Below are 9,688 nucleotides of genomic sequence, written 5' to 3'. Positions count from 1 at the left end.
GTGTCAATGATTAGATTGAGTATGGTAATGTCTTAGTGTCAATGATTACATTGAGAATGGTAATGTCTTAGTGTCAATGATTTCATTGAGAATGGTAGTGTCTTAGTGTCAATGATTTCATTGAGAATGGTAGTGTCTTAGTGTCAATGATTTCATTGAGTATGGTAATGTCTTAGTGTCAATGATTTCATTGAGAATGGTAGTGTCTTAGTGTCAATGATTACATTGAGAATGGTAGTGTCTTAGTGTCAATGATTAGATTGAGAATGGTAGTGTCTTAGTGTCAATGATTACATTGAGAATGGTAGTGTCTTAGTGTCCATGATTTCATTGAGTATGGTAGTGTCTTAGTGTCAATGATTAGATTGAGAATGGTAGTGTCTTAGTGTCAATGATTACATTGAGTATGGTAATGTCTTAGTGTCAATGATTTCATTGAGAATGGTAGTGTCTTAGTGTCAATGATTAGATTAAGAATGGTAATGTCTTAGTGTCAATGATTTCATTGAGAATGGTAATTTCTTAGTGTCAATGATTTCATTGAGAATGGTAGTGTCTTAGTGTCAATGATTAGATTGAGAATGGTAATGACTTAGTGTCAATGATTACATTGAGAATGGTAGTGTCTTAGTGTCAATGATTTCATTGAGAATGGTAGTGTCTTAGTGTCAATGATTTCATTGAGAATGGTAATGTCTTAGTGTCAATGATTTCATTGAGAATGGTAATGTCTTAGTGTCAATGATTACATTGAGAATGGTAATGTCTTAGTGTCAATGATTTCATTGAGAATGGTAGTGTCTTAGTGTCAATGATTTCATTGAGAATGGTAGTGTCTTAGTGTCAATGATTTCATTGAGTATGGTAATGTCTTAGTGTCAATGATTTCATTGAGAATGGTAGTGTCTTAGTGTCAATGATTACATTGAGAATGGTAGTGTCTTAGTGTCAATGATTAGATTGAGAATGGTAGTGTCTTAGTGTCAATTATTACATTTAGAATGGTAGTGTCTTAGTGTCAATGATTTCATTGAGTATGGTAGTGTCTTAGTGTCAATGATTAGATTGAGAATGGTAGTGTCTTAGTGTCAATGATTACATTGAGTATGGTAATGTCTTAGTGTCAATGATTTCATTGAGAATGGTAGTGTCTTAGTGTCAATGATTTCATTGAGAATGGTAATGTCTTAGTGTCAATGATTAGATTGAGAATGGTAGTGTCTTAGTGTCAATGATTTCATTGAGAATGGTAGTGTCTTAGTGTCATTGATTTCATTGAGAATGGTAGTGTCTTAGTGTCAATGATTTCATTGAGAATGGTAATGTCTTAGTGTCAATGATAAGATTTAGAATGGTAATGTCTTAGTGTCAATGATTACATTGAGAATGGTAATGACTTAGCGTCAATGATTACATTGAGAATGGTAGTGTCTTAGTGTCAATGATTTCATTGAGAATGGTAATGTCTTAGTGTCAATGATTTCATTGAGAATGGTAGTGTCTTAGTGTCAATGATTAGATTGAGAATGGTAATGACTTAGTGTCAATGATTACATTGAGAATGGTAGTGTCTTAGTGTCAATGATTTCATTGAGAATGGTAGTGTCTTAGTGTCAATGATTTCATTGAGAATGGTAATGTCTTAGTGTCAATGATTTCATTGAGAATGGTAATGTCTTAGTGTCAATGATTTCATTGAGAATGGTAGTGTCTTAGTGTCAATGATTTCATTGAGAATGGTAATGACTTAGTGTCAATGATTTCATTGAGAATGGTAGTGTCTTAGTGTCAATGATTTAATTGAGAATGGTAGTGTCTTAGTGTCAATGATTTCATTGAGAATGGTAATGTCTTAGTGTCAATGATTAGATTGAGTATGGTAATGTCTTAGTGTCAATGATTACATTGAGAATGGTAGTGTCTTAGTGTCAATGATTTCATTGAGTATGGTAATGACTTAGTGTCAATGATTTCATTGAGTATGGTAATGTCTTAGTGTCAATGATTAGATTGAGAATGGAAACATCTTAACCTCATTGATTAGATTGAGAATGGTAATGTCTTAGTGTCAATGATTACACTAAGAATGTTATGTCAATGATTAGATTGAGAATGGTAATGTCTTAGTGTCATTGATTAGATTGAGAATGGTAATGTCTTAGTGTCAATGATTAGATTGAGAATGGAAACATCTTAACCTCATTGATTAGATTGAGAATGGTAATGACTTAGTGTCAATGATTAGATTGAGAATGGTAATGACTTAGTGTCAATGATTAGATTAAGAATGGAAGGTCTTAGTGTCAATGATTAGATTGGGAATGGTAATGTCTTAGTGTCAATGATTAGATTGAGTATGGTAATGTCTTAGTGTCAATGATTAGATTGAGTATGGTAATGTCTTAGTGTCAATGATTACATTGAGAATGGTAGTGTCTTAGTGTCAATGATTTCATTGAGTATGGTAGTGTCTTAGTGTCAATGATTACATTGAGAATGGTAACATCTTAACGGCATTGATTAGATTGAGAATGGAAGGTCTTAGTGTCAATGATTACATTGAGAATGGTAATTTCTTAGTGTCAATGATTAGATTGTGAATGTTATGTCAATGATTAGATTGAGAATGGTAATGACTTAGTGTCAATGATTAGATTGAGAATGGTAATGACTTAGTGTCAATGATTAGATTAAGAATGGAAGGTCTTAGTGTCAATGATTACTTTGAGAATGGTAATGTCATAGTGTCAATGATTACATTGAGAATGGTAGTGTCTTAGTGTCAATGATTACATTGAGTATGGTAATGTCTTAGTGTCAATGATTTCATTGAGAATGGTAGTGTCTTAGTGTCAATGATTTCATTGAGAATGGTAATGTCTTAGTGTCAATGATTAGATTGAGAATGGTAGTGTCTTAGTGTCAATGATTTCATTGAGAATGGTAGTGTCTTAGTGTCATTGATTTCATTGAGAATGGTAGTGTCTTAGTGTCAATGATTTCATTGACAATGGTAATGTCTTAGTGTCAATGATAAGATTTAGAATGGTAATGTCTTAGTGTCAATGATTACATTGAGAATGGTAATGACTTAGCGTCAATGATTACATTGAGAATGGTAGTGTCTTAGTGTCAATGATTTCATTGAGAATGGTAATGTCTTAGTGTCAATGATTTCATTGAGAATGGTAGTGTCTTAGTGTCAATGATTAGATTGAGAATGGTAATGACTTAGTGTCAATGATTACATTGAGAATGGTAGTGTCTTAGTGTCAATGATTTCATTGAGAATGGTAGTGTCTTAGTGTCAATGATTTCATTGAGAATGGTAATGTCTTAGTGTCAATGATTTCATTGAGAATGGTAATGTCTTAGTGTCAATGATTTCATTGAGAATGGTAGTGTCTTAGTGTCAATGATTTCATTGAGAATGGTAATGACTTAGTGTCAATGATTTCATTGAGAATGGTAGTGTCTTAGTGTCAATGATTTCATTGAGAATGGTAGTGTCTTAGTGTCAATGATTTCATTGAGAATGGTAATGTCTTAGTGTCAATGATTAGATTGAGTATGGTAATGTCTTAGTGTCAATGATTACATTGAGAATGGTAGTGTCTTAGTTTCAATGATTTCATTGAGTATGGTAATGACTTAGTGTCAATGATTACACTAAGAATGTTATGTCAATGATTAGATTGAGAATGGTAATGTCTTAGTGTCAATGATTTCATTGAGTATGGTAATGTCTTAGTGTCAATGATTAGATTGAGAATGGAAACATCTTAACCTCATTGATTAGATTGAGAATGGTAATGTCTTAGTGTCAATGATTACACTAAGAATGTTATGTCAATGATTAGATTGAGAATGGTAATGTCTTAGTGTCATTGATTAGATTGAGAATGGTAATGTCTTAGTGTCAATGATTAGATTGAGAATGGAAACATCTTAACCTCATTGATTAGATTGAGAATGGTAATGACTTAGTGTCAATGATTAGATTGAGAATGGTAATGACTTAGTGTCAATGATTAGATTAAGAATGGAAGGTCTTAGTGTCAATGATTAGATTGGGAATGGTAATGTCTTAGTGTCAATGATTAGATTGAGTATGGTAATGTCTTAGTGTCAATGATTAGATTGAGTATGGTAATGTCTTAGTGTCAATGATTACATTGAGAATGGTAGTGTCTTAGTGTCAATGATTTCATTGAGTATGGTAGTGTCTTAGTGTCAATGATTACATTGAGAATGGTAACATCTTAACGGCATTGATTAGATTGAGAATGGAAGGTCTTAGTGTCAATGATTACATTGAGAATGGTAATGTCTTAGTGTCAATGATTAGATTGTGAATGTTATGTCAATGATTAGATTGAGAATGGTAATGACTTAGTGTCAATGATTAGATTGAGAATGGTAATGACTTAGTGTCAATGATTAGATTAAGAATGGAAGGTCTTAGTGTCAATGATTACTTTGAGAATGGTAATGTCATAGTGTCAATGATTACATTGAGAATGGTAGTGTCTTAGTGTCAATGATTACATTGAGAATGGTAGTGTCTTAGTGTCAATGATTTCATTGAGAATGGTAGTGTCTTAGTGTCAATGATTACATTGAGAATGGTAGTGTCTTTGTGTCAATGATTTTATTGAGAATGGTAGTGTCTTAGTGTCAATGATTACACTGAGAATGGTAATGTCTTGGTGTCAATGATTACACTGAGAATGTTATGTCAATGATTACATTGAGAATGGTAATGTCTTAGTGTCAATTATTAGATTGAGAATGGTAATGTCTTAGTGTCGATGATTACATTGAGAATGGTAATGTCTTAGTGTCAATGATTACACTAAGAATGTTATGTCAATGATTAGATTGAGAATGGTAATGTCTTAGTGTCATTGATTAGATTGAGAATGGTAATGTCTTAGTGTCAATGATTAGATTGAGAATGGAAACATCTTAACCTCATTGATTAGATTGAGAATGGTAATGACTTAGTGTCAATGATTAGATTGAGAATGGTAATGACTTAGTGTCAATGATTAGATTAAGAATGGAAGGTCTTAGTGTCATTGATTAGATTGAGAATGGTAATGTCTTAGTGTCAATGATTAGATTGAGAATGGAAACATCTTAACCTCATTGATTAGATTGAGAATGGTAATGACTTAGTGTCAATGATTAGATTGAGAATGGTAATGACTTAGTGTCAATGATTAGATTAAGAATGGAAGGTCTTAGTGTCAATGATTACTTTGAGAATGGTAATGTCATAGTGTCAATGATTACATTGAGAATGGTAGTGTCTTAGTGTCAATGATTACATTGAGAATGGTAGTGTCTTAGTGTCAATGATTTCATTGAGAATGGTAGTGTCTTAGTGTCAATGATTACATTGAGAATGGTAGTGTCTTTGTGTCAATGATTTTATTGAGAATGGTAGTGTCTTAGTGTCAATGATTACACTGAGAATGGTAATGTCTTGGTGTCAATGATTACACTGAGAATGTTATGTCAATGATTACATTGAGAATGGTAATGTCTTAGTGTCAATTATTAGATTGAGAATGGTAATGTCTTAGTGTCGATGATTACATTGAGAATGGTAATGTCTTAGTGTCAATGATTACACTAAGAATGTTATGTCAATGATTAGATTGAGAATGGTAATGTCTTAGTGTCATTGATTAGATTGAGAATGGTAATGTCTTAGTGTCAATGATTAGATTGAGAATGGAAACATCTTAACCTCATTGATTAGATTGAGAATGGTAATGACTTAGTGTCAATGATTAGATTGAGAATGGTAATGACTTAGTGTCAATGATTAGATTAAGAATGGAAGGTCTTAGTGTCAATGATTAGATTGGGAATGGTAATGTCTTAGTGTCAATGATTAGATTGAGTATGGTAATGTCTTAGTGTCAATGATTAGATTGAGTATGGTAATGTCTTTAGTGTCAATGATTACATTGAGAATGGTAGTGTCTTAGTGTCAATGATTTCATTGAGTATGGTAGTGTCTTAGTGTCAATGATTACATTTAGAATGGTAACATCTTAACGGCATTGATTAGATTGAGAATGGAAGGTCTTAGTGTCAATGATTACATTGAGAATGGTAATGTCTTAGTGTCAATGATTAGATTGTGAATGTTATGTCAATGATTAGATTGAGAATGGTAATGACTTAGTGTCAATGATTAGATTGAGAATGGTAATGACTTAGTGTCAATGATTAGATTAAGAATGGAAGGTCTTAGTGTCAATGATTACTTTGAGAATGGTAATGTCATAGTGTCAATGATTACATTGAGAATGGTAGTGTCTTAGTGTCAATGATTACATTGAGAATGGTAGTGTCTTAGTGTCAATGATTTCATTGAGAATGGTAGTGTCTTAGTGTCAATGATTACATTGAGAATGGTAGTGTCTTTGTGTCAATGATTTTATTGAGAATGGTAGTGTCTTAGTGTCAATGATTACACTGAGAATGGTAATGTCTTGGTGTCAATGATTACACTGAGAATGTTATGTCAATGATTACATTGAGAATGGTAATGTCTTAGTGTCAATTATTAGATTGAGAATGGTAATGTCTTAGTGTCGATGATTACATTGAGAATGGTAATGTCTTAGTGTCAATGATTAGTTTGAGAATGGTAATGCCTTAGTGTCAATGATTACATTGAGAATGGTAATGACTTAGTGTCAATGATTAGATTGAGAATGGTAATATTTTAGTGTCAATGATTACATTGAGAATGGTAATGTCTTAGTGTCATTGATTACATTGAGAGTGTTATGTCAATGATAAGATTTAGAATGGTAATGTCTTAGTGTCAATGATTACATTGAGAATGGTAATGACTTAGCGTCAATGATTACATTGAGAATGGTAATGTCTTAGTGTCAATGATTTCATTGAGAATGGTAATGTCTTAGTGTCAATGATTAGATTGAGAATGGTAGTGTCTTAGTGTCAATGATTTCATTGAGAATGGTAGTGTCTTAGTGTCAATGATTAGATTGAGAATGGTAAAATCTTAGTGTCAATGATTAGATTGAGAATGGTAATGACTCAGTGTCAATGATTAGATTAAGAATGGAAGGTCTTAGTGTCAATGATTACTTTAAGAATGGTAATGTCATAGTGTCAATGATTACATTGAGAATGTTATGTCAATTTTTAGATTAAGAAGGTAATTTTTTAGTGTCAATGATTACATTGAGAATGGTAATGCCTTAGTGTCAATGATTAGATTGAGAATGGTAATGCCTTTGTGTCAATGATTAGATTGAGAATGGTAATGTCTTTGTGTCAATGATTAGATTTAGAATGGTAATGACTTAGTGTCAATGATAAGATTGAGAATGGTAATGACTTAGTGTCAATGATTAGATTGAGAATGGTAATGACTCAGTGTCAATGATTAGATTAAGAATGGAAGGTCTTAGTGTCAATGATTACTTAGAGAATGGTAATGTCATAGTGTCAATGATTACATTGAGAATGTTATGTCAATTTTTAGATTAAGAAGGTAATTTTTTAGTGTCAATGATTACATTGAGAATGGTAATGCCTTAGTGTCAATGATTAGATTGAGAATGGTAATGTCTTAGTGTCAATGATTAGATTGAGAATGGTAATGTCTTAGTGTCAATGATTAGATTGAGAATGGTAATGACTTAGTGTCAATGATTAGATTGAGAATGGTAGTGTCTTAGTGTCAATGATTAGATTGAGAATGGTAATGACTTAGTGTCAATGATTAGATTGAGAATGGTAATGTCTTAGTGTCAATGATTAGATTGAGAATGGTAATGACTTAGTGTCAATGATAAGATTGAGAATTGTTATGTTTAAGTGTCAAAGATGACTGACTAAGTTTTGGAGGATGTCAGGAGGAGCATACCAGTTTACAGCAACTTCTAATAGTGACCATAAAAAGAGCAATGAAAATAGGGCCTTAAAAGTTATTCAATTACAATCTTAGAAGCCCAACTACAAAGTACTGTTAAGTAGTAAACTCACTTAAATTTTTTTAATAATACTTTGAAAAAGTTTTCTCTATTAAATCAATTATTTTATAAGAGTTAAACATACATTCTCTATGAAGAAAATATGGTTACAGGAGGCGAATCAAAATATAATCATCTGTAGTGTAAACAAAATGTTACTTCATTACCAAAGATTTGTTAATTTCACACAAAAAAAAAGCGCAATGACATTGTATTCACAAGAATTCATTCAATCTCGTTTTCACTATGCATGAAGATAAACATATTCACATTTTCTAAAGACTTGCACAATGTCATTTTATTTGTACACGAAGGTAGCTGCAAAGTCTTGAAAAAAAAAAGACTATATCTAGATCATTAAATTAAGCTTGGTCTAAGACTACCTTGTTTCTCATTATATCTTTTATACTTTGCTAATCTACTTATAAGTCATTAAGCTGCTTGTCTTTGTAGCACTGGCAAAGATATATATATTGTAACGTTTCTCACTACCCAGATTCTCTGCAAACTGTACCACACGACACAACCAATTCAAAGAACTTGACAACTCAGGGCTGAGTAATAGTTTAATATCAAATATAGACATTACGATTAGGATTTTATAACATTAGCCAATTGCGATTGAACTTGGTCCGTGAACGAATAAAAAATTACGTTTGGGGTTCGATGCTTAGTGGAGAATCTTATTAGGGGGTTGCAGCACTAAAAAGGTTGAGAACCGCTGGCCTATCTCAAGAGTTGCCCTGGCTGTAAACGTCATTGTCTAGGGGATTGGGTAACTGGAAAGCGACTCTAAGCCTTAGTTAGCTTCTTGACGACAGAAACATCTTAACTTGTAAAAGTGTAACATGAATATACAGGGCTAAATTTAACTATGTGAAGGCCCCCGGGGTAGAAATTTTGTAGAGCCCAGTACACTTTTTCAAAATCATAAATTAAAAAATCCACTTATTAATAATAAAACTATATGCCATGTTTTGGAAGAAAGAAACAAAGTAGGCCTACTTGTAAATTTATTCTACTTTATACTTTATAGACTCTTAAACAAAATTTTTATTGTATTTTTTTAGTTAAACAAAGAAGGTACACTTAATTTATCTTTGAGTTTGTGGAGGGTAAGGACCTGGTTTGACGCACTGCCGTAGAGATTCGAAACTGCATTTCTAAGTTGTAAGCATGATACAAGCATACACTTCTTTCTTGTCAATCGTGAAATTTAAAGTTTTATCGGACACAATGTTCTAAACAAAAACCAACAAACATAATAGTGGCTGAAACGTCAAAATTTTGAGACTTAAAATCTTGTGGAGGCCCCTTTCTTGTGGATTCACTGGGGCAGTAGCTCCACCATGTCCTGTCCTAAATCCGGCCCTATGAACATAGGCTACTCTTTAAAGAGACACATCTCAGAACTTTATAGTTAATGGAACACTTATTAACTATTCTACGTATTTACGTATTAAGTAGTACGTCCCGTACGCAGATAAACGCAAGAGAAAATACAACGCTCACCAACAAGGACTATCTACGATAAGACTTTCCTACTAATAAGCTCTCGACTTACTCAAACCCAAACTATAGTCTTAACTAACCTCTGAAAGTATATGCACTCTCTCTCATTTTTGCCCCAGTCACCAACTCGCTCTCTCATCTGTCCT

This window comes from Biomphalaria glabrata, chromosome 8 (assembly GCF_947242115.1).
Source record: "Biomphalaria glabrata chromosome 8, xgBioGlab47.1, whole genome shotgun sequence".
Lineage (NCBI taxonomy): Eukaryota > Metazoa > Mollusca > Gastropoda > Planorbidae > Biomphalaria > Biomphalaria glabrata.
This window is presented reverse-complemented; position numbering follows the sequence as displayed.